The sequence below is a fragment of the Bufo gargarizans genome, chromosome 2 (genome assembly GCF_014858855.1).
Source record: "Bufo gargarizans isolate SCDJY-AF-19 chromosome 2, ASM1485885v1, whole genome shotgun sequence".
Taxonomy (NCBI): Eukaryota; Metazoa; Chordata; class Amphibia; order Anura; family Bufonidae; genus Bufo; species Bufo gargarizans.
Window position 1 is genome coordinate 478,811,724 of NC_058081.1, and position 26,554 is coordinate 478,838,277.

The following is a 26,554-nucleotide window of genomic DNA, read 5'->3' on the forward strand; positions in this document are numbered from 1 at the left end:
ATTGTGTCTATGGCTCATGGTAGCTGCTGTAATTCATATCTCTAAATGCCGTTAAGAACAGCTCAGGCAAGATGGCTGCCCCCACAATCATGTTCATAATTTAGAAATAGAAGAAAGGATGTGTTGCTATCTGGTTTTAACGGACATAAAAAAAATGTTGGTGACACATTCCCTTTGAACTTTATTGTATTAATCCGCTAACATAATTTTATAGCGGAAATCTACGAAGGTTTTAATGTTGACTTTACGTTTTTTTGTTTTTTTTTTAGCCCTGATGGCATCTTTCCGTTTTAGCAAACTCAGCTTGATTTTAGTTACCATAGCAGAAGGCAGGAATGGTGGTTCTGCTTTTTTCCTGGCCTTGATTCACAAAAAAAACCACAAGCAAACATATTTTTAGCATAAATAAGACAGTATGTCTCGCCAGTTAAAACAATTTCTACATGAATGTAACTGATTTAGCAGTGCCAGTTAAGAAACCTCACCAATATTAAGATTGCAGGCACAGCTCACGGAAAATGGAGGCAGCAAAGTCTTTTGAGAAGAATATCCCGGATTACGGGCAGAAGCCAGTTGATGCTCTTGCATTATGAAAATAAGCAGTCGCTTGGCCCAGGAAGGGTCCTGGGGTGTTAGACGGGATCGTGCTGTCTGCACTCTGTTCTTCAGACGTGTGTCCTGTGTTTATTGGCACCGATTCTGCTCGATCTGTGAATATGTTTATTATCTGTATCTGAGCCGTGTATAAGAACACGCGCTTGTTTTGCTCTAACTTTTAAGGACACATGATTTTATTATGGCCTTAAATGTCTCTGTGTAGGAAAACCCTATGAAGGTGTCAAAGTGTTCTTCATTCCCAGGATTGGTGGTGGTCCCAATCCCCCCCCCCCCCCCCCCCGTCATTGTGCTATGGTATATCCTAGGAATATGCCATTACTTGCCATGGTGTGAAACTCCCTTTAAAGTACATAGTACACGTATGTCACTGAGTTGTCTAGTTATTAACCCCTTCCTGACTGCCCACTGACTGTATATGACCTATCTGCACCTTGTGCAGATATCATGCACATAAACCGTCAGGCAACCCTTTAATCCCAGCAGTGCACAGCTCTGGGATTAAAGCTCCTGCAATCTAGCAGAAGCAGGTCGGGTCCTGGCTGTCAGACACAGCGGGGAGCCTGAGGAGAAGACAGGAGCAGCTTATTACCACTTCTGCCTTCTCTTGTCCTGGCAGAAGATAGATGTAGGAGCGCAGGGGGGAGAGCAGGAAGCGGCCAAGCTGCTTCCTCTATTAGTCCTGGGACAGGAGTAGAGCTACAGAGTCTAAGGAGACCCTGAGCAGCTTTCCCTGTGTATAACGCCCCCACAAGGGACTGTTTTCGCCTATAACTGGGTTTCCGGTGGATGCCGCAGTTACAGTGGAAACAGTGAAAAAAAGAGAAAAGGAAAAAAAAAAAAATAATATGTCAATGTCCTCCAGAGGTCTTTTAATGACCTCTTTGGGGACATATTATGTGCCAAAAATAAATTTAAATCTAATTAACAAAAAAAAAATCGTCTCAAACGATCGTCTCAAAATAGGGAACCCATTGTCAGTTTTAATATTTAGGAAATAAAAAGCTATAATTTAAAAAAATGATGTTTTTTTAATAAGAATTAGCAGTTTTAAATTAAACCTAACAAAAGGAAAAAAAATCTCTAAAAAAACATGGTAATAGAAAGCCCAATTTTGCCTTGACTGTCTGTGACAATTAGGGACAAGCTCGGGAAATCTGGGACTGTTGGCAACTATGATCTGGGGGATTTAGACGACGGTCTTATTCCATGTCCACTGGTGCTTGATGTGCCTAGGTTATGTAGACTTAACTTAAGAGGACCTTTCATGGGTTCAGACATTATAAAACTAAGTATCAGGATATGTAGGGCATAGTGCAGGGATCTAACTGTACTTACAATTTTTCCTGGGCGCCGCTCTGTATTCTCCCGCCTGGTATGCTAATTAATAGCATTGGAACAATGAGGAGGAGACTGAGTCTTACTACGTGGGCATCTCCTTCTCCCTGGCTGTAGTGCTGTCCAATCGCATTGGAGAGCGTCACAGCCAGGGAGGAGGTGAGTTTTTTTTTCTCCCTGGATGTGACGCTCTCCGCTGCTGTAATGACCGGCAACACGCACAGGGAGGAAAACAGGGAAAGCCCTGCCCAAGGGAGAGGGAAAGGTGGTGACCCCTAACTCACCTTGCGGCTGGTACCTGACTGCCCTGACGTCCCTAGACAGGTTCCTCACCCGTGCGGCGATCACGTGCCTAAACCCTGGCTTTCCCTGAAATGAGCCCTGGATAGTGAACGGGCCGGTGGGATCGCTAGTCCTCACCACTGCACTAAGAGGGAAACACCAGGGAGAGGACAGACAAACACAGACAAACACAAACACCCAGGTGGGCGACCACAGCAGTCCACAAAGGTCCAACAGGGATCCGGAGGGTAGCGTTCTGATGCAACAATCAGAGAACGCAGCAACACAGCTCCAGTGGGTCAGAATAGATGTCCAGGCAGGAAGCTCTATATCTGGCAACCAGAGAAGTGTGAGAGGGGAATATAAGGAGGATTGGGAGTGCTGGACAAGGAACAGCTGAGAGAAGGAGCTACGGATCCCTGAGTGAGCCAAAACGGTTTGCAAAGCAAACCCAGAAAGCTACAATAAGGAAACATCCCTATCTTACATAGAGCGTGCAGCCAACCGCTGCGACCTCCTGACCCCGGGTACAACGGAGTCAGGCGTGGCTCTTGACACCCTCGTGACAGTACCCCCCTCTCTACGAGGGGCCTCTGGACACTCAGGACCAGGTCTCTCAGGATGAGAGGCATGAAAAATCCGAACTAGGCGTTTACCTCAGACGCAGGAACCCACATTCTTTCCTCGGGACCGTAACCTCTCCAGTGCACCAGATATTGGAGAGAGCGGCGGACCCGACGAGAATTAATAATTTTGGATATCTGAAATTCTAAATTACCATCCACGACAACAGGAGGGGATGGCAGCGGTGACGGTTCTAGAGGTGGAACATATTTTTTGAGTAACGACTTATGAAAGACATTATGGATTTTAAAAGTCTGAGGCAACTCCAGGCGAAAAGCCACGGGGTTGATGATGGCTACAATCTTGTACGGACCAATAAACCTAGGACCCAGTTTCCAAGAGGGAACCTTCAATTTGATATTCCTAGTAGATAACCACACATAGTCATTCACTCCTAGGTCCGGACCTGGTGACCGTCTCTTATCAGCCATGCATTTGTATTTACCTCCCATATTTTTCAAGTTAGCTTGCACCTTCTGCCATACCGATGAAAGAGATGACGAAAACCGTTCCTCTTCGGGAACCCCAGAAGACCCCCCCTCTTTGAAAGTACAAAATTGGGGGTGAAAACCATATGCACCAAGAAATGGTGACTTGCCAGTGGATTCCTGACGGCGATTATTTATGGCAAACTCAGCTAACGGTAAATATGACGACCACAACTCTTGGTTTTCAGACACAAAACATCTTAGATATGTCTCCAGGTTTTGGTTGGTACGCTCAGTCTGTCCATTCGACTGAGGATGGAAAGCTGAGGAAAAGGACAAGTGAACCCCCAAACGGGAACAAAAAGCTTTCCAAAATTTAGAAATAAACTGGGTTCCCCGATCCGAAACAATATCGGAGGGGACCCCGTGAAGCTTCACGATCTCACTGACGAATACCTGAGCAAGAGTTTTAGCATTAGGTAGTGCGGGTAACGCAATGAAGTGTGCCATTTTGCTAAACCTGTCCACTACTACCAAAATAACTGTTTTACCCGCAGACAAAGGTAAGTCAGTGATAAAATCCATAGACAGATGTGTCCATGGTCTATTGGGAATGACGAGTGGTAATAGAGACCCTGCAGGACGTGTATGTGAAACTTTTTCGCGCGCACAGGTAGAACAAGAAGACACAAAATCCAATACATCCTGACGCAACCTTGGCCACCAGAAACGACGAGACAATAGCTCCAAGGTTGCTTTACCACCCGGGTGCCCAGCAAGTGCCGAATTATGATGTTCCTTTAATAATTCGAGACGTAGGTTCAACGGTACAAACAATTTCTCTGAGGGGCAAGAGACCGGGGCGTCCCCCTGGGCCTCTAACACCTTCCCCTCCAAAGCAGAGTGTACCGCAGAGACAACCACTCCTCTTTGAAGAATGGGCACCGGATCACTCACATTACCCCCTCCAGGGAAACAACGAGATAGTGCATCAGCCTTGGTATTTTTTGCTCCAGGACGATAGGTAATCACAAAGTTAAACCTGGAAAAAAAAAGCGACCACCTAGCCTGTCTAGGGGTGAGACGCTTAGCTGATTCGAGGTACAGCAGATTTTTGTGGTCCGTAAACACAGTGACGGGGTGGACTGCCCCCTCTAAGAAGTGACGCCACTCCTCAAACGCAAGTTTAATAGCTAACAGTTCCCTATTGCCAATATCGTAGTTCTGTTCTGCTGCAGATAGTTTTTTAGAAAAGAAAGCACAAGGATGCCATTTGCCAGGAGACGGACCCTGAGACAGTACAGCCCCCACTCCCACCTCTGATGCATCGACTTCAACAATAAAAGGCTGAGAGACATCAGGTTGGACTAGTACAGGTGCTGAGGTAAACCTCTCTTTTAGAGAGGAAAAAGCAACTTTAGCGGCGTCAGACCATTTAGAAAAATCAGTCCCCTTCCTAGTCATGTCAGTAAGGGGTTTTACGATCACCGAATAATTTTTAATGAATTTCCTATAGAAATTCGCGAAGCCCAAGAACCGTTGTAGTGCTTTGAGGTTCTCAGGAAGATCCCAATCCAAAATTGCCTGGACCTTCCTAGGATCCATACGGAAACCTGACGCAGATAAATAATAACCTAGGAATTGTATCTCCTGAACGGCAAAAACACATTTTTCAATTTTAGCATATAATTCATTCGTCCGTAGGACCTGTAGTACTTGTCTGACATGCTCCTCATGTGTTCTCAGATCAGACGAATAAATTAAGATATCATCTAGGTATATTACCACAAACCTGCCTATTAGATGACTAAAAATGTCATTAACGAAATGTTGAAAGACGGCAGGAGCATTGGTCAGGCCGAAAGGCATAACTAGATTTTCATAATGCCCCTCAGGGGTGTTAAAAGCTGTTTTCCACTCATCCCCCTCTTTAATACGAATCAGATTGTAGGCCCCCCTAAGATCGAGTTTGGAGAACCACCTAGCACCCGCAATCTGGTTAAACAGGTCAGGAATGAGAGGAAGAGGGTATGGGTCTCGGATGGTTATCCGATTTAATTCACGAAAATCTAGGCAAGGACGCAGGCCCCCATCTTTCTTTTTAACAAAGAAAAACCCTGCAGCCACGGGTGAAGAAGAGGGTCTGATGTGTCCCTTAGCCAAACTCTCGGAGATATAATCCTTCATGGCTTGTCTCTCTGGACCTGAAAGATTATATAACCTGGTCTTGGGTAATTTTGCGCCGGGAATAAGGTTAACCGGGCAAACATAAGGACGATGAGGTGGTAACTTCTGACAACCCTTTTCAGAAAAAACGTCCTCAAAGTCCGAAACAAAAGTAGGTAGGGTAGCTATGGAGGCGACTAAGCAATTGCTATTTAAGCAATTTTCTCTGCACGGCTCACTCCACTCCAATATCTCCCTGGCCTGCCAATCCACCACTGGATTGTGCGCTACCAACCAGGGAAGACCCAGCACTACCGGAGCGGGAAGCCCCTCTAGAACATAACATGAGAGCATCTCGTTATGGTGGTCCCCTACCCGAAGGTGTAAGTTATGAACAATGTGGGTGAGATTTCTCTGAGACAGAGGAGCAGAATCGATAGCAAATATGGGAATAGGTCTCTGTAGTGTGCAGAGAGACAAACCCATAGTGCGGGCAAAATGGGCATCTATCAAATTTACCCCTGCTCCACTGTCTAGAAAGAAAGAAATAGTCTCTGTCTTATCACCAAAAACAATAACCGCTGGCAACACAAATTGTGATGTACGTATGGAGGAAACGTATACTCCCCGGCTGACATCCTCCACACAGCCTGGGGTTAGTAGTTTTCCGACGTTTTTTTTGTTTCTGAGGAAGGAGGGACAGACATTAATGAAATGACCCCTCTCCCCACAAAAAAAACAAACCCCACGCCTACGGCGAACCACAGGAGGACGGACCTGACGAGTAGTTCCTCCTAGCTGCATAGGGTCATCTAAGTCCGTACAGACTAACTGCTGCTTGGGAGGGGTTACCAATGGCTCCGGTTTTTTCAACCTGTCCCTAAGGCGTCTATCTATACGGATAGAAAGGGACATAACTGCATTAAGGGAAAAGGGGGTCTCATACAATGCAAGCGCATCCTTAACCCTTTCGGATAACCCAGAGCAGAACTGACTCCTGAGAGCCGGGTCGTTCCATTGGGTATCCGTAGCCCATCTACGGAAGTCAGAGCAATACTCCTCTACCGGCCGCTCTCCTTGTAGGAGTCTCCGTAGTTTTGATTCAGCCAGTGCGACTCGGTCAGGGTCGTCATATATGAGACCCAAGGCCCCATTTAACTCATCCACTGACCGAAGCGCCTGAGAATCAGTAGGTAAAGAGAACGCCCAGGACTGCGGGTCCCCCTGCAGCAGGGAAATAACACCCACCCGCTGTTCTTCATTACCAGAGGAGTAAGGGCGCAGTTTAAAGTATAATTTACAGGCCTCACGGAAAATCAAAAACTTGTCCCTTCCCCCAGAAAATCTGTCAGGGAGAGGGACCTTGGGTTCCGCAACAACCTGGTTACCAGTAGCAACCGCTGGGCTTGCGGTCTGTTGTAATTGCTGCTGTTGCTGGAGGACCGACGCCTTCAATCCTGCCACCTCCAAAGACAGGCCATGAGATTGTTCGGTCAGAGCAGCAATTTGATCCATACTGGATTCTAAGTAGGTAAAAAAAATATATGTTTTTTTTTTTTTTTTTTTTTTTTTACCTACACAAAAATAAGGGCCAGATATAATGTAATGACCAGCAACACGCACAGGGAGGAAAACAGGGAAAGCCCTGCCCAAGGGAGAGGGAAAGGTGGTGACCCCTAACTCACCTTGCGGCTGGTACCTGACTGCCCTGACGTCCCTAGACAGGTTCCTCACCCGTGCGGCGATCACGTGCCTAAACCCTGGCTTTCCCTGAAATGAGCCCTGGATAGTGAACGGGCCGGTGGGATCGCTAGTCCTCACCACTGCACTAAGAGGGAAACACCAGGGAGAGGACAGACAAACACAGACAAACACAAACACCCAGGTGGGCGACCACAGCAGTCCACAAAGGTCCAACAGGGATCCGGAGGGTAGCGTTCTGATGCAACAATCAGAGAACGCAGCAACACAGCTCCAGTGGGTCAGAATAGATGTCCAGGCAGGAAGCTCTATATCTGGCAACCAGAGAAGTGTGAGAGGGGAATATAAGGAGGATTGGGAGTGCTGGACAAGGAACAGCTGAGAGAAGGAGCTACGAATCCCTGAGTGAGCCAAAACGGTTTGCAAAGCAAACCCAGAAAGCTACAATAAGGAAACATCCCTATCTTACATAGAGCGTGCAGCCAACCGCTGCGACCTCCTGACCCGGGGTACAACGGAGTCAGGCGTGGCTCTTGACACCCTCGTGACAGCTGCGATTGGAAAGCGCTACAGCCAGGGAGAAGGAGAAGCCCACGGGGAAAGACTCAATCTCCTGCTCATTGCTCTGATGCTATTAATTAGTATACCATGCAGGAGAATACAACGGGGGCACAGCGGGTGAAGAAAAAATAGTAAGTGCAGTTAGATCCCTGCACTATCCCCTACGTATCATGATACTTAGTTATATAATGTCTGAACCCATGAAAGGTACTCTTTAGTCGCTGGCCATGCGACTTAGAGTGGGTTCAGTTCTGCATTTTGGATTCCGTTATGGCTTTCCGTTATAACATGGTTATAACGGAAAATAATGGAATCCATAAGACGGAAGTCAAAATAGTTTAATAGGCATTCAGTTTTGATCCGTCTTAATAGAAGTCTATGGGAATCATAACAGATCCGTCTGGTTCCCGTTATGCAATACGGAAAACAAAGTCCTGTTGACAGGACTTTTTTCTCCATTCTGCATTACGAAAAATGGGATAGATCCGTTATGATTCCCATAGACTTCTATTAAGAGGGAATTCCTTTTAAAGGCTTCCGTTATGTATTCCATCATAATACGTCTATGGGCAGCATATCCGTCCTTCCGTCTTATGGATTCCGTTATTTTCTATTATAACCATGTTATAACGGAATCCAGAACACACATGTGAACCCACCCTTACTTAAATCTATGCCAGATTCCTTGCTGGTGTAGATTTAGGTAATGCCAAAAACAGGCGTGGAAAATGATAAATGAGACAGGCTGGCCGGTCCTACACCTTCCCCACCCATGCCATGCCCCTTTTTTCTGCCACCTCGGAAAAGTGCTGTGAGCGGGGAAAAGTTGCAGATTTGGCTACAAATCCTCTTTGTGACCAAATCTGCGGAAAAAGTACGCCAAAAAGTGAAGTACATCGCATCATAGATAACCCCCTTTATGCTCCTTCCTCGACAATTATAAAAAGATTCTAGAAAAAAAAGCATTTACAAAAGGAGCTTTAACCCCTTACCTGCGCAGCTATTTTCCACAGCCTTGAGAGCTTGTTTTTTGTGGGACAAATTATATTTTCTAATGGTACCATTTAATATTCCATATGAAGTATTGGGAAGCTGGAAGAAATATTAATGAGGTGGAACTGGAAAAAAATTGGAATTGTACCATTGTTTTCCGAGTTTCATATTAACATTGTGCACTGACCATGACCATGAGAAATTATCTTTATTTTGTGGGTCAGTACTATTTCAGTTATACCAAAATTGCATAGGTTGTTTTACCTTTTAATACTTTTAAAAACATAGTAACCAAATAGCTCCCACGGCGATCTCATTGTGAGGGGCCTTTCTCTCCAACAAAATGATCTCTCAGATTCTGTGGTCACAATAGACCTTGGCTTCTGAGAGGTTAAACGACTGTGATTGGAGTTGTTGCCGATCACGGACACTGCTAGCACCTGTCAATAGAAATGAGCAAATCTCCCAAAATTTGTTTTAGGTCTGATTCGGTCAAATGGGCTATCAGGTTTGATTCAGTCCAAACTAAAAGTGCTCAGATTGCATGTAAGACACTCTGAAGTCTCATAGGACTGTATGCAACCCTTTCAAGCTCTTTAAAGGGCCGCTGAGTTCTCATAAAAATTGTGATGTCATTGAAACAAAGGTTTTGATGGGTGGAGGCCTAAGTGCTGAGCGACCAACGATGGCTAGAAAGAGGAGATGGCCAGTTTGCAGTGTTTGCCGACGAACACATGCAATCTGCCATATTCACTCCCAAGCCCGGCGAGGCAGAGGTAAGTCCTTACCTGTGCCTGCGCCGTGAGTCGCTCTGAAACACATGCGGTCACCGGGAGCAGGCAGTTTCGAGAGCAGCCTTCATCGGGCTGTTCTCGGAACTGCCTGCTCCCGGTGACCACATGTGTTTCAGAGCGGCTCGCGCCGCAGGCACAGGTAAGGACTTACCTCTGCATCGCCGGACTTGGGAGTGAAGATGGCATATAGCATGAGATTAGTTGAAAACCAACATTTTTGGGAAATTTGGAACTTATTTGGTTAGCTATACAAGCCGACTATGGCTCTCTTTTTGCTCCTGAGCTGGCTCCATGTTTAAACACCCAACATCCACTATACGTGTACGCCACTGTTGGTAAAAGGTTAAATAATCATACATTAGTAATGGCATGCACCTTTTTGTGCAACATATTGGTGTAAAGGATGTTAGCCATGAAGTGTAATAAGAAAGAAGAAACCTAACATATCTAGCAAACTGCATCAAATTATGCATGCGCCGTTTTGGCAGATGTGGCACAATAGGTGTCATTTCCTCAATCTCATAAACTGATGCATTTCAGGACAATATCTGCAAATGTTCTCTAGTGTGTAATATACCGTGCAAACTGTAGCTGAGTACATAGTGGTGTTCACTCAATTTTAGAAAAATTGTGTTAAAAACTAATTTATGATTGTTACTGTATGAATAAGTGTTCACTCTTCACACAGTTCAAGCAGAATCTGATTATGGTTTGGGCACATGGATCCTCTACCACCTTCGGCTTGAAGGGCCCTTCACCATCCTGTTTCAAAATAGTTTGTTAAGTTATATTATATTTCTGCTAAAATATTATGCCACAGAGTCAGCCCCTCTCTGTCTCTGCTAGGGACAGGGTGCCAACCATCTCAGGACCACCATGACTCTCCAGAAAATGTTGATCCTACTCTGAATTCTAGCTAGGTTTGATTGCAGAGATGAGTAATTACAGTTGCATGTTACTCATGTTCTGGTCATGTTTAGCTGTAGGAGAAAAAGACTGGGATCTCATTCATCTCCCACTGGTACCAGTGACACATCATGGATTCAGTACGGGCACAAGGTAATTGGAATGAAAGGATAAGTGCTGAATGTTGAATTGCAGCCAGAAGCCATCAGAACACGGACAACTGTTCATAGACAGTGGAGCTGACTGTCCTATTTCTACCACAACATCTGTTATCTTGGCATCTAAAATAACTGATATCTTTGAACAGATAACATTCTTATCCTTTTACATTCACAAAGCTAAGATTAGTTTCCAGGTCAATTTCATGGCTTCTTTTATTAGTCACTGTATACTATTCATTCATTGTTCCCATTGTCAGGGGATGACACATCCATGCTAGTAACTCTGGGATCCTAAGACTCAACTCATGCCCATGATATTTAAATTGGTCATACACACCTTCTGCTGGATCTTTTGCTAGTGAAAAGTTATATGGAAAACAGTATGCACATCCTGGCAGCTATACAATATGGATGCTTAGCTAGTAGTGTGTTAATGGCATACGTTGGGGTTCTGACATGAATGCTGGCTTCCTGCCAGGAATATGCCAGCACATGCATTGGTACTTTTCTGCCAAGGTGGCATTCATGTCAGAAACCTGACGGACGATCCACTAGTCCCTAGCAGATATGGAACTCCTGTAGTCTGCTCCTCTACCAGAACAGACTACCGGAATACTGCAGGACAAAGGTCAACCTAGCCTAAGGGTATGGCTACACATTCAGGTTTCTTGATGCAGTTTTGCAAGCCTAAGGCTACTTTCACACTAGCGTTTTAGTTTTCCAGTAAACTCAATACTGGCAAAAAACGCTTCAATTTTGTCCCCATTCATTGTCAATGGTGAGAAAACTGAACTTAAAGGGATTCTGTCACCTCCCCTAACCCAAAATCAGATTTTAAAGCAGTCATGCAGCACAGCTTACCTTGAATCGGCTGTGCACGTCTATCTTGTAATCCGTCCAGTAGTTTATGAGAAAATCGACTTTTATGATTATGCAAATGAGCCCTGAAGGTGCCCAGAGGGGCGTTTTGTTCCCCTTAGTGTGCCCAGTAACGCCCCTCTTACAGTGCCCAGCCCGTCTTCCTTCCGACTGCAGGCTGACTGAGGGAAGAGCGAGCATCGGACGTCACTGGGCTCGGTGCATGCCCAGTGACGAGGATGAAGCTCCTGCCCTCAGTCTCCTGCAGATCGCACTGGCACAGCCCTCAGTGGGTACTGCGCCTGTGCGAGAGTTCGTTCGGCCGTGAGGGAGGGGGAGGAGAGGGATGAGAGGCTGTGGGCGGTTAGGCAGTCGGAAGGAAGGCGGGCTGGGCACTGTAAGAGGGGCGTTACTGGGCACACTAAGGGGAACAAAACGCCCCTCTGGGCACCTTCAGGGCTAATTTGCATAATCATAAAAGTCGATTTTCTCATAAACTACTGGACGGATTACAAGATAGAAGAGCACAGCCTATTCAAGGTAAGCTGTGCTGCATGACTGCTTTAAAATCAGATTTTGGGTTAGGGGAGGTGACAGAATCCCTTTAACAGAACGGAATGCTCCAAAAAGCATTCTGTTCCGTTTAGATGGGTTCCCATACTGGAGAGCAAACGGCAACATGTTGTATTTTGCTTTCTGTCCTAGGATGCGAAGCAAGACGGATCAGGCATGACCCCCAATGCAAGTCAATCGGGACGGATCCGCTTTCTCTGCCACAATAGAAAACGGATCCATCCTCCATTGACTTTTAATGGAGTTCACGATGGATCCGTCTTGGCAATGTTAAAGATAATACAACCGGATACGTTCAAAACGGATGCATATGGTTGCATTATCAGTAACGGAAGCGTTTTTGCTGAACCCTGCCGGACCCAGCAAAAACACTAGTGTGAAGGTAGCCTAAGCTAGAAGTGAATTCCGAAAAGAGGATGGGTAGTACCAGTCCTTCATACTTTCTTTCCCTTAATGAGCCACTCCTAATTTTATCTTCCAAACTGCCTCAAGAAGCCTTAAAGGGGTTATCCAACGTCTCCAACAGCCCCCCCCCCCTCCATGTCCCAGGCCCCTCACAGCTAATATACTTACCCCTCTACCTGCACCCCTGCACCGCTCCTGGTCCCTGCACCACTGCTGCTGCTTCTCCCTGTACACAGATGAAAACATCCGGTGTCGTGGGGGGGAGCCTCCCTAGCATCGCATCCCCGCCTGCTCCCCCCCCTTACACTGGATGCTTTAATCTGTGTACAGGGAGAAGCAGCAGCGGCGGTGAGGGGACCAAGAGCAGGGAGCGGGGTAAGTATATTATTTGTGAGGGGTCCGGCACATGGGGGGCTGTTGGAGATGTTGGATAACCCCTTTAATGTGTGTCTGTACCCTAAGGGTGTACATACACCTTCAATAGCTTGAACACTCATCTCCCCAGTCCTCCCCATATACATACAACCTCATTTCATATTAGTGTGACTGTATTTTTACCAATTTAGTTTTTGAATTGCATTCATGGACCAGTATGCTGAAGATCAACCACGCAACATGTTCCTCTCTCAGCATCTAGGACTGTGCTATGGTGCTAAGAATACTTAGGGTGCTCATGCCAGCTACCTGGCGACTTTCTCTCTATATTGCAGAATGTATAAACTGTAAATTTAAACACAACACTTCTCAAAGTCATCCAGATAATAACTGGGCACATTGTTCTCCATGCACAGTACATGCTGCAAAGGTCCATTCGAGCAGTCAGGCTGGACAATCTATTAGAAGAATGACCTATCACTTGCTTAAGCTGGACCTGTCACTGCTGAAGTAATGGGCATAATTATGTCTATTATAAGTCTTCCGAAATATCAGTCAGAATTCAGAAGGCAAGTGAACCAGATTAACCCTTACAAATTACTCTCTTCCTGTTTCTACTGAGTTCCTACAGCTAAGAGGTGTGACCCCTATAAATTCTGAAGACGGATTACAAGGTTTTATGGACTGCAGGGGCATAAGTGCCATGGCTATGCCATTGCCTGGTAAAGGGATACAATTGTTTCCTGTAAATCCACATTTTAGAGAAAAATGTAAGAATCCATAAGGAAACAGTCTGGTTGGGATATGAACTTTAGACATGATGTCAAGGCTGAGTATCTATATGCTGTTAGCTCCCATGATCCTGGAGCTAATCATGGTGACACATGTAGCTTTGTCTTTCAGATTACTACTTCCCTCCAGTGGCAATATGAGGGGAGTCTAAGACTGTGCTGATGTCAATACAGTCTAAGTCAATGGAGCTGGTGGGCAAAGCTTGTGACATCACTCGCAGTCATCCAACTACCTGCTCCATTCAAAAGCAGCGACCAGAATTGGAGCCACAAGGGCACAGAAAAGTGATTATTGTTATATTTAACACCATATGGGTCCCATAATGGTTTTAAATTCAAAGCACTGTTTACCACTAATCAGCGGCAGGGGCAATATTCGAATTTGCAATATTTCGCGAATATTTATCATATATTCGCAAATTAGTGATCTCGTCATTATTTTCTTGAATGCGAAAAGACTTACGCTGTGCTCCTATAAAGCCCTGCCGCAGGCAGGGTCTTCATAGGAACCTACATGCAGCAGCCTCGTAACATTCTGAAGGACCAAGGCTGCCAGGAGCGCACTCTTCTGACCACGGCATCAGAGGGGTTAAATGTGTGCGATCGACGTCATCGTCGATCACTTACATTAGTAGTATTATCTCCGTCCTGAAAAGTAGAAAAGACCGAACTGAAGACATCCTGATGCATCCTGAACTTGATCAGTTCTTTTCCGGTATTGAGCCTCTAGGACGGAACTTAATGCCGGAAAAAAATAACGCTAGTGTGAAAGTACCCTAAGGCTCCTGAACAGCAAATCCAGCTAGGCATTCTACAAAACTGGAAATTTAAAAATTCTGCAGCCTGGGAAAGCTGGGTAACAATATCTGTGGGCAGTGATGGAGGCATATTGATCATATAAAACACCTACAATGCCGCCCTAATATATTGTGTGAACCTATCATATGGTACTAGGATAAAATATTCTGTTGACCAATGCAGCTCTATAGTCGTGTCAACCAACTTTTCCAGGACCCTGAATGGCAAGCTGAGCTAGCTATATAAAAGGAATTATCACGAGATTACTAGACAGATTTGGAATTCAGCAGACTGGGAAACTTGGGTAACAACTAGTGTTGGGCGCGAATATATTCAAATCACGAATATTAATTGCGAATATCGGCACTTCGAAAATTCTCAAATATAGTGATATATATTCGTAATTTTGAATATTCTAGATTTTTTTTTCCCATCGATAACCTCCGTTCTTGCTTGTGGGCCAATGAGAAGGCAGCAATGTCTTTGTCTGAGCTTAGCAACATCCCTAGCAACCAATAGGAAAGTTGCCTACCCCTTACTATATAAGAACCTCCCCAGCTGCCATTTTCTGTAGTTTTATGGAGTTCTGAGAGAGACAGCAGTGTCATTGCTGTGCTCTGTGCTTTACTGTTTAATTACATTAGATAGATAGTTAGTTAGCTTATATATAATACAGATAGTGGGAGATAGTCAGTGTAGGTTATATCCTGATATAGTGTAGTCGTTACAGTGTAGTGCGATAGGTTCTGCTGTCCATATGTAAGAGGCAGCCCTGATCATCCAGCAACATTTCCAACACATATATATATAGCAGACTGTCATGTTTCCCTCCAGCCACCAGAGGCCACTGTGGCTGAGTAGGACAGTGTGAGGAGTTGTTTCCAGAGGACAAGGAGTTAAGTGTTTTTCCCGGGCTGAGCAGGGAGTCTGGGCTGAAGGTGTCTGTGTACACAGGAAGAAGGACGCTGTGCACTGAGAGGGAGATCCACAGGGAAGATTAGAGCGATTTCTCCCTGCCAACCTGCTGTGACATGGTATCTGGGACATTAGAGTGTGTTTGCTCTCTGACTGACCTGATGTGTCCTGGTGTAGAAGAGAGACTGCTGTAGTGTGAGGCACTTACCAGAGGAACTGTGAGTGAATTCCAGGCCCTGCCTGATTACACGTCCAGAGCTGCTGATTATCTCTAACCAGAGTTACAGAGACTACAAAGAGAGGCCAGGGCTGAGCCACGCTGAAGCAAGCAAGCAAGCAACCAGATCGGGACCCAGACTGTATCTGCCTGCATGTGCCGGACACCGAACTGTGAGTGCACTGATGCTAACCGGAGCTAGGACATAGTGGAATAGGATTTAGTTTAGTGCACCGTAGAGGTGCACCCCGGGTAGCGGGGACAGATAGGACTACCTAGAAGAGAGTAGCCTGCTATTGTCTGTACTTATGTTTGTGATTCATTTGTTTTCTTTATGCAAATTTCCATTATCTTTGTTGTGAATTCTCAAGCTGTTCATATTGTAAATCTGCTTCTCCGGCAGTTAGAGTTCTCCTTTAATAAAGCCGGTTTCTACTTCAGCCTCCTTGTCTGCTGCACTGTACTTGAGTCCTGCTCTACGGTCTCTTCCTCTGCTGACCGTTACACATACATACAGCACAGACCAAAAGTTTGGACACACCTGATTCAAATAACTCAAATAAGAATTTGTATGGGATAAAGAATGCATGGAGTTTGCAAGTAAGTGTGAATTTTCTTCCACAAGCCAAAAACATAATGATAAGTTAACTGGTTCACCATGAAACTGGCCTATGTGTGTCTGGGTATCTTTGAAACTGGGAAATTAGACAGTGAGCCTCAGTGGGGATATATATTATTTATTCAATATGGCACTGTTAAATAAATACATTCACACTAAGGGTATGTTCACACAGTGAATTTAACGCTGTAAAAAAAATATTTGTGTGGGTATAAAAAGCAGTGCAGATTCCTATTAGTTGTTATTTATTTTACTCACTTACAGTACAGACCAAACGTTTGGACACATCTTCTCATTCAAAGAGTTCTTTATTTTCATGACTATGAAAATTGGAGATTCACACTGAAGGCATCAAAACTATGAATTAACACATGTGGAATTATATACATAACAAAAAAGTGTGAAACAACTGAAAATATGTCATATTCTAGGTTCTTCAAAGTAGCCACCTTTTGCTTTGGTTACTGCTTTGCACACTCTTGGCATTCTCTTGATGAGCTTCAAGAGGTAGTCACCTGAAATGGTCTTCCAACAGTCTTGACGGAGTTCCCAGAGATGCTTAGCACTTGTTGGCCCTTTTGCCTTCACTCTGCGATCCTGCTCACCCCAAACCATCTCGATTGGGTTCAGGTCCGGTGACTGTGGAGGCTAGGTCATCTGGCGCAGCACCCTATCACTCTCTTTCATGGTCAAATAGCCCTTACACAGCCTGGAGGTGTGTTTGGGGTCATTGTCCTGTTGAAAAAAAAATGATGGTCCAACTAAACACAAACCGGATGGAATAGCATGCCGCTGCAAGATGCTGTGGTAGCCATGCTGGTTCAGTATGCCTTCAATTTTGAATAAATCCCCAACAGTGTCACCAGCAAAGCACCCCCACACCATCACACCTCCTCCTCCATGCTTCACGGTGGGAACCAGGCATGTAGAGTCCATCCGTTCACCTTTTCTGCGTCGCACAAAGACACAGTGGTTGGAACCAAAGATCTCAAATTTGGACTCATCAGACCAAAGCACAGATTTCCACTGGTCTAATGTCCATTCCTTGTGTTCTTTAGCCCAAACAAGTCTCTTCTGCTTGTTGCCTGTCTTTAGCAGTGGTTTCCTAGCAGATATTCTACCATGAAGGCCTGATTCACACAGTCTCCTCTTAACAGTTGTTCTAGAGATGTGTCTGCTGCTAGAACTCTGTGTGGCATTGACCTGGTCTCTAATCTGAGCTGCTGTTAACCTGTGATTTCTGAGGCTGGTGACTCAGATGAACTTATCCTCCGCAGCAGAGGTGACTCTTGGTCTTCCTTTCCTGGGGCGGTCCGCATGCGAGCCAGTTTCTTTGTAGCGCTTGATGGTTTTTGTGACTGCACTTGGGGACACTTTCAACGTTTTGCCAGTTTTTCGGACTGACTGACTGACCTTTATTTCTTAAAGTAATGATGGCCACTCGTTTTTCTTTACTTAGCTTCTTTTTTCTTGCCATAATACAAATTCTAACAGTCTATTCAGTAGGACTATCAGCTGTGTATCCACCTGACTTCTCCACAACGCAACTGATGGTCCCAACCCCATTTATAAGGCAAGAAATCCCACTTATTAAACCTGACAGGGCACACCTGTGAAGTGAAAACCATTTCAGGTGACTACCTCTTGAAGCTCATCAAGAGAATGCCAAGAGTGTGCAAAGCAGTAATCAAAGCAAAAGGTGGCTACTTTGAAGAACCTAGAATATGACATATTTTCAGTTGTTTCACACTTTTTTGTTATGTATATAATTCCACATGTGTTAATTCATAGTTTTGATGCCTTCAGTATGAATCTACAATTTTCATAGTCATGAAAATAAAGACAACTCTTTGAATGAGAAGGTGTGTCCAAACTTTTGGTCTGTACTGTACGTGCAGACCTGCTAAAATGTGTAGTTTCACGTATTCCGGCAAAATATTTGCACCATTAGTGCCGATTAGCAAAATTGCGAATATATTGCAGCACTCTAACTGCACATAAAGCAATTTTTTCTTAATGTTCTGCTGTGCCAAACATTTTCTCCAGTCTCAGGAAATATCTAGCAGTTTGGAAAATGACCCACGCATGTATTTCGCACACATTACGCGAATATTACATTGCCGATTTTTCGCAATCAAGAAAATAATCTCGAATTTGCGAATATATGACGAATATTCGCCCAAATATTTGTGAAATATAGCAAATTCGAATATAGCCCCTGACACTCATCACCAGTAACAACCTGTGCAGAGATGTAATGGAGGCCACACTTTGGTGAGTATATACCATGTGTAGTTTGATATCCAGCATACCTTCACATGCTACCTAGCTTTTCAAAGCTGCTGAAAGGCAAATCAGCAAAAGTATGCATTGTATGGAGGACTAGGCAGATTTGCTATTCAGCAGTATGTTCTATGGCAGTGATGGCTAACCCTGGCACTCCAGCTGTGGTAAAACTACAACTCCCAAGATCCCCCCTTTCTTGGCTGCTCTCAGAACTGTATAGAAATAAATGGAGCATGCTGCGAGTCGTTGTTTCACCACAGCTGGAGTGCCAAGGTTAGTCATCACTGTTCTATGGCTTGTACTATTGCACCATATTGTGTCAGTGAAAATGGATCCATCCCCACTTACTTACATTGTAAGCCAGTATGGATCCGTTTGGCTCCGCATTGTCAGGCGGACATCAACACGTTGCAAGCAACGTTTTGGTGTCCGCCTCCAGAGCAGAATGGAGGCTGAACGGAGGCAAACTGATGCATTCTGAATTCAGACGCTTGTGATAGCCCTGAAACGGATCTCACAAGCGGACCCAGAAACGCCAGTGTGAAAGTAGCCTAAAGCACGTCCTTCTGTCTAAACTTCCAGCATCAGAGGGGGTAAGGGAGGGGGAGAAGACATGGCTGCAACCTGAAAGAACAGTGCACTGCTTTTCTAGTCTTCATGGTCTGCAATTATGATATCTGACGAATAAGAGCAAATAACAGACACATAGGGAGATGATGTTACCTATGGTTGGTTGTTACTTTGTTTAGATTCTGGGTTTAGTGGCCCTTAAAACAGAAAATGTCAGTATTTGTGCCTTAAAAGTCTGGTAGTTATTCTCTATTAAAGTACAGACATTCAGCATGCTGGCTGTCATGAAAACTATGGTATTTATTTTTCTATAGTTAAAGAGTTTCTGTCACCAGGATCAACCATATTAAACTAGACATACTGCCTGCTAGCATCCTTTCTTTAGTCTGTTTACTAAACAGCTGCAGAGCATGTACATATCATATACTCTATGTACTATAGCTTCACCACACTGAGAACTGCTCAGAAAGCTGATCTACATATTACTGCTGCATATCATATTACAAGCACAATGTATGATTAGAAAGACACCAGTAATATGTGTTAGCTTATAAGCATATAAAATACAGGCCTCTCTATGTGGAAATGCTATAGCTTATTGATAAGTGGTCTGCTATGCATCTAGAAATTCTAAGTTCAAGTCCCCAGAGAGACTTATATTAACTTTTTTTCAGTTTTTGTTTCTTTTATTTAACTCAGAATAAAAGGCTATACTATAATTCATTCTGTATAATCATATAATAATAATGTTAATATTAATAATAATAATAATAATAATAATAATAATTAGAGATGCACAAAGTTTTGAAAAATTCGATTCCTCCACTTTGCTGAAGAAGTTCGATTCGTTCACTTTGCCTGGGTATACCTCCTCCTCTCTGCATCTTGCTGGCTTTTCTAGGACATGGAGACTTTGAAGCATGATTTGTAAGAAGTAAAGCCAGCAAAATATGAGGATGGTAATCATTAAGACCTGGCCCGCTAAGAGGTGCAGACTGGATGGTATTGTTTGGCATGTTAGCAGTGGAATATTAAATGCTCTATCTTATTGGTATTGAATTACATATCTTAGTTTATGGCTTATGTAGGAATAAGTAAATATAGGAATAAATAAAGCCGATGCAGAATAAGTCTCCCTGCCCTCTCCCTGCACTGCCCCTGCAGTCTCCCTGCACTGCCCCTGCAGTCTCCCTGCACTGCCCCTGCAGTCTCCCTCTCCAATATTCTTCTATTGATCATTTTCAGCAACACTGTCCTAACGCATGAGGGCTTGCCACGTCTCTCCCTATGCTCAGCTCACAGGACAATGGTGGAGACCGCACAGGATGAGTTTTATATGTCTGTGACATCACAAGCGATGGATCTGTGGATTGGCTGGCTGCACAGCATTATGGGTGATCTTGTGTTCCTGGGATGCATGTTTTTCTATGCTTAGAAGCTAGCATATATTACTGGTGGCTTTATAATCATTTATTGTGCCTGTGAATAAAGCAGTAATGTGTATATTGGTTTTCTTAGCGGATCTCAGTGTGGTGAAGCTATAGTACATAGAGTATGATATGTAGACACTAGGACACAGCTCTGCCCTCACAGCCTGCTGTCTAGCCCTGTCAGTCAAGGGGAGTGGGGAGTGTGCAGAGCACAAGGGGTGCTACAAAGCAGTGCTGGTGTTCATTTGCCTATAAATAAAAACACAGCTATATCTGCAGCTATTTAGAAAACTGACAAAGTAAAGGTATTGTTTTAATTAGCATGATGAGCCCTACCAGTATGTCTGGTGTAATAGGGTTGAATCTGATACAAAGCCGCTTTAAATATTTACAGAATTGGTTAGTTTATTTTTCTCACCTCCATGGTTTTACATTATTTGCAGCTCTTTTTATGACATGGACAATACTTGATCAAACCATTTGGAAAGTTTCAATTTCAAAGGCTGAGCCTTTAAGTAATCATTGCTTTGGCTCACAAAATGGGATGTAAAAATCAGGGGAACTCCAGAGTTCCAGGAAAATAAGTTTTCTGGGCAGAACGTCATTTTGGCATAGGACATGAAAAAGGTTTAAACTAAAGTAAATTAGATGCATCCATGATGTGACTAGCAGGAAGATGGAACAATGCTTTGTTAACTATTTAACCTGTTTATTTTACTAGTGCATGTCATTACAAGTACACAGTACCAGGGAGGTGCACAGACATTGTGAAGGGCAGGGGCTTAAATTTTTAAAAAAGGGCACTTGTCATAATAAAAAAAAAATTACTGCCCACATACATGATACAACACTCTCTGCCCAGATACATGATGCCACATGGAGGGACACATCCAGATTGTTTTGTGGTGGTGGACAGAAAATAATGTGGTGCTTATGAAGACTACACAGTGTAGCGGTATACTGTACATTGTGGGGCACAGTGTAGCGGTATACTGTACATTGTGGGGCACAGTGTAGCGGTATACTGTACATTGTGGGGCACAGTGTAGCGGTATACTGTACATTGTGGGGCACAGTGTAGAGGTATACTGTACATTGTGGGGCACAGTGTAGAGGTATACTGTACATTGTGGGGCACAGTGTAGAGGTATACTGTGCATTGTGGGGCACAGTGTAGAGGTATACTGTGCATTGTGGGGCACAGTGTAGAGGTATACTGTACATTGTGGGGCACAGTGTAGAGGTATACTGTACATTGTGGGACACAGTGTAGAGGTATACTGTACATTGTGGGACACAGTGTAGAGGTATACTGTACATTGTGTGGCACAGTGTAGCGGTATACTGTACATTGTGGGGCACAGTGTAGAGGTATACTGTACATTGTGGGGCACAGTGTAGCGGTATACTGTACATTGTGGGGCACAGTGTAGCGGTATACTGTACATTGTGGGGCACAGTGTAGCGGTATACTGTACATTGTGTGGCACAGTGTAGTGGTATACTGTACATTGTGTGGCACAGTGTAGAGGTATACTGTACATTGTGGGGCACAGTGTAGAGGTATACTGTACATTGTGGGGCACAGTGTAGAGGTATACTGTACATTGTGGGGCACAGTGTAGCGGTATACTGTACATTGTGTGGCACAGTGTAGCGGTATACTGTACATTGTGTGGCACAGTGTAGAGGTATACTGTACATTGTGGGGCACAGTGTAGCGGTATACTGTATATTGTGGGGCACAGTGTAGAGGTATACTGTACATTGTGTGTTACAGTGTAGCGGTATACTGTATATTGTGGGGCACAGTGTAGATGTATACTGTACATTGTGTGGCACAGTGTAGAGGTATACTGTAGGGCACAGTGTAGAGGTATACTGTATACTGTGGGGCACAGTGTAGGCTATATGTGTATAACAAACATATTTCACATGAAAACTTACAATTACTTGGCTTGGCTCTTGGGGATCTCGGACGCCACGTCAACACTTGTTTGATCCTAATGAGAAAGATTTCATAGTAAGGATTTGGAAAAGGGACAGAGGGGTCGCAGAGCAGGGAGAGGCTGGTGCTGCTACTAGGGGGCTCATACCATGTGGGAGTAATAAAGCCCACTATAATGTCCCCCCAGTAGAAATAATTCTCCTTAGGCCTCATGCACACAGACGTTTTTTTTTGCGGTCCGAAAAAACGGTTTCCGTTGTTCCGTGATCTGTGTCCGTTTTTTCTTCCGTGGGTCTTCCTTGATTTTTGAAGAATCCACGGGCATGAAAAATGAAAAAAAAAAAATCTAAGTCAAGTTTGCCTTTGAAATGATAGGAAAAAATGGACACGGATCACAATCTTGTGTGCAGCCGTGATTTTTCACGGACCCATTGACTTGAATGGGTCCATGAACCGTTGTCCGTGAAAAAAATAGGACAGGTCATTTTTTTCATGGACTGGAAACACAGATCACGGACGCGGATGGGATGCCAAACGGAGCATTTTCCGATTTTTCTACGGACCCATTGAAAGTCAACGGGTCAGCGGAAAAAAAGGAAAACGGAACAACAGCCGCGGATGCACACAACGGTCGTGTGCATGAGGCCTTATAATATGACAGTGCAAAAAATACTCCCTTGTAATGCCCCCAATTGAGCTAATGTCCCTATAATGCCCCCATAATGTGCCAGTATAAAATACCCCTATATAGTGCCCCCAGTAAATGCCCCATAGTGCTCCTCTCCCCCCTTCCTCGTAGTGCCCCCATAATGCACCAGTATAAAATGCCCCTTTATAGTGCCCCAGTAGATGCCCTCAGTGTCCTCTATAATTTGCAAGCATAAAATACCCCTTCTTAGTGCCCCCCGGAGATGACCCTGTAGTACTCCTCTCCCCCCTTACTGATAGTACCCACCATAATGTGTCCCAGTATAAAATGCCACTGTACAGAGCCCTCTATATAACATACCCCTTCTTTGTGGCCTCAGTAGATGCCCCTATAGTGCCCACCAATAATGTGCCGGCAAGAAGTGCCCCCATAGTGCCACCTAATAATGTGCCAGTAAAAAGTGCCCCCAATGATGCCCTTCTTGCCTTAATGCACATTACTCTCCCTCCATGTCACATTTCTTCCCCTCCACACATTACCCCCTCCTTTTTACATCACCCCCTTCGTGTCACATTTCTTCCCCCCACCCCCATGGAAGCACACCCCCCCCCCCCCCCCAAGGGCACATTTATCCCCCTCCATGAGCCTGGCAGCAGCACATCTCCCCCGCCCCCCCCCAACTACCCACGGTACATTTCTCCCCCAACCCCCACCATGATGGCACAGTGGCACTGGCAGAGGCACTCACAGATGAGCACGACACAAGCTCACTCGCAGACCGGAAAGCAATTACAGTCAGCTCAGCTCCAGACTCCCTGCGCTCCGCCCCACGTGACTACTACTGACTGAGTTACCCTGACTGCAGCGCTGAACACTGCTGCGTGGATGCGCCGCATGGGCCCGACCTTCCACGCGAAGGCTGTGGAACTGCGGCACTTGTGCAAGTGAAAAAAATAAAAAAAGGGCATTAAAGGGACAGGGGCAGAAGGGAGCAGGGACTCAAGCCCCCTTTGAGCCCTATGTGTGCACGTCCCTGCACAGTACTGAAGTTGTAACCTTCAGTTTTGTATAAAAACATAAAATCTGGAACATTTATTTTCCAGAACAGTGCAATTATTTTATGCAAAAAAAATAAAAAATCTCCTTAAAAAAGGTTTCTGTCACTAGAATTAAACCTATTAAGGGTACTTTCACACTTGCGTCGCCGGAACTGCCTGCCGGCAATCTGTATACAGACCAAACAGCGGATCCGTCTAACAAAGGCATTGCGATACTTGATCTGTCTCTCCGGTTGTCAACCGGAAAAACGGCTCATGCGCAGACCACAAAGCCCTATCCGTTTTGCCAGAAGACTTGGGCGTCGTCACGGCTCTTTCCTCCCTCTTCTATGCGATACTGGCTGTCTGTGACATATTTAGCGCAGTGAGGAAGCCGGCAGCCTAGCGTCCTTCACTCACTGCGCCTGCGCCGAATACTGAACTGGATAGCTCAGGCACGAGATTTTGCCGGCAGGAGGAGACCAACGCTGGTCTAGCCCTGTCAATCAAGTGTACATGGGCGTTAAAAGAGGTCGGTGAACGGAGCCTCTAGGAGCAGGGGCAAGTAGGGAGTAGCTGGCCAAATCTGACAAAATAGTTTGGTTATGCCAATTCACATCTAATGGCCAGCTTTATTCAACGGCTATTAATGGCTAACCAATTGGGGCAATTAACCCTCTATACCATCCAATTTTGGAGTTAGCTTCGGTTTATGGATAGTATAAGGTTCAATCATAAACATCAACTGTGGGATAACCTTTTTTTCTCAATTAGTCCCCTACCACAAAGGATTTGTCCAGTTTTTCACCAAACTGGTGATCTCAGCAGTCAGAAACCCAAAGATTAAATAAATAAATTAATAAATATAATGTTATCCCCTATCCTGTAAGTAAGGCTACTTTCACATTAGCGTTTTTTTGCGGATCCGTCATGGATCTGCAAAAACCCTTCCGTTCCCATAATACAACCGCATGCATCCATCATGAACGGATCCGGTTGTATTATGTCTTCTATAGCCATGACGTATCCGTCATGAACACCATTTAAAGTCAATGGGGGACGGATCAGTTTTCTATTGTGTCAGAGTAACTGATCTGTCCCCATTGACTTACATTGCATGCATTCCGTTTCATTCAGTTCAGTTTTGTCCCCATTGACAATGAATAAGGACAAATAAAGCGTTTTCTTCCGCTATTGAGATCCTATGACGGATCTCAATAGTAGAATTGTAAACGCTAATGTGAAAATAGCCTAAGAGGTAAGTTAATAATTAGACACAACCCCAGAAACTAGCCTGCCCTTTCTGGTGGTCCTTTTGCAAAAAGTGGGTGGTGCCACTACACTCCCCAGCATTAAAATGGCAACACCAAGAAAAACAAGCTGTAAGGTTATACAAATCACTAAGATATGCCAATCTTATTTATTCTGTAGCATTAAGGAGGGGCATAGAAGCCAGATTAAAACAAAAGTTTTTTAGCCATATGAAACCTCAAAAATTGGATCTAGTCATGTGGGATGATTGTCCTATTTGTTGACGTACCAGTTGTCGCCATAATCCTTGAACTGAAAAACCTTGGTTTATTTCTCCAGCAGATTGTTACCCGCCTAGGCCGATATGTCAGCACTGTTCAACATTGTATATCCTGGTGGTTTGGAGAGCAACGACAACCTAGAATAACAGCAAGAGGTGCACACAGGTGAACCTTTGCATGGAAGGATCATCCGATTAGAAGAATGGCATATAGTCATCCAATCTGCACTTAAAGTGAAATTGGATGTCACATTCTAAGCCAAGGGTGTCAAACAGCGTCTACACAAACCATCAGAAGGTGTTTGCTTGATATTGGGCTACGAGCCAGATGTCCAGCTATAGGTGTTTCATTAACTTCACACCACGACTCTCAAAGGCTGTCAAAAGGTGTACAGCAAAATGGCTAGAATGGAGGTCTATACTCATCAGTGTAGAGTCCAATTTTTGTTCTGATGCAATGCTGGAGTTTGCTCTGGAGACCACAAGGACAACTCCATGAAAAGGCCTTCACAAGGGAACATCACACTGGTTCTTCTTTTGGAGTTATGGTGCTGGGTGGCATAATGTACAGTAGTTAAACCCCTCTAGTCTTCATTTTAGGTACACTAACAGCTCAGCATAACCAGTGGCATGGTTATTTTTCCAAAGTGACCTAGGAGCCATTATTCAACAGAACAATAGCAAGCCGCATGTTGCTCATGGTACTGCGGGCATCCTGCACGGCCTAAATGTTCTACCATGCCTACAGTGTCTTCAGACTTGTCTTCCATTGAGCACATCTGAAATTACGTTGGTTGGCAATTGCAAAGGGATTCACTGGCAGAGAATCTTGATGATTTGCATGCCCAATTGCATTGTGTGATGTTCATTCTCAATACTGAAAATATTGAGATGTTTTAAATATTTTGTTTTCATTTTTTTATTATTTGCACATCATTACCTTGTCTATCGATACTGTGATTTCAATAGTTCCACAACTTTTC

General features: G+C 44.5%; 1 protein-coding gene across 3 annotated transcripts in view; it reads right to left on the reverse strand.

The window, feature by feature from the left end:
• PDGFRB (platelet derived growth factor receptor beta) overlaps nucleotides 1-26,554 on the reverse strand; it is a 179,243-nt gene that overhangs the window by 147,540 nt on the left and 5,149 nt on the right. The window contains exon 2 of one of the 3 annotated variants that reach the window (XM_044281127.1): nucleotides 22,354-22,409. The exons of the other annotated variants lie outside the window; for them this stretch is intronic. The gene's annotated coding sequence lies outside the window, so the exon portion shown is untranslated. The remainder of the gene's footprint in view (nucleotides 1-22,353; nucleotides 22,410-26,554) is intronic. 3 annotated transcript variants of the gene reach the window in all.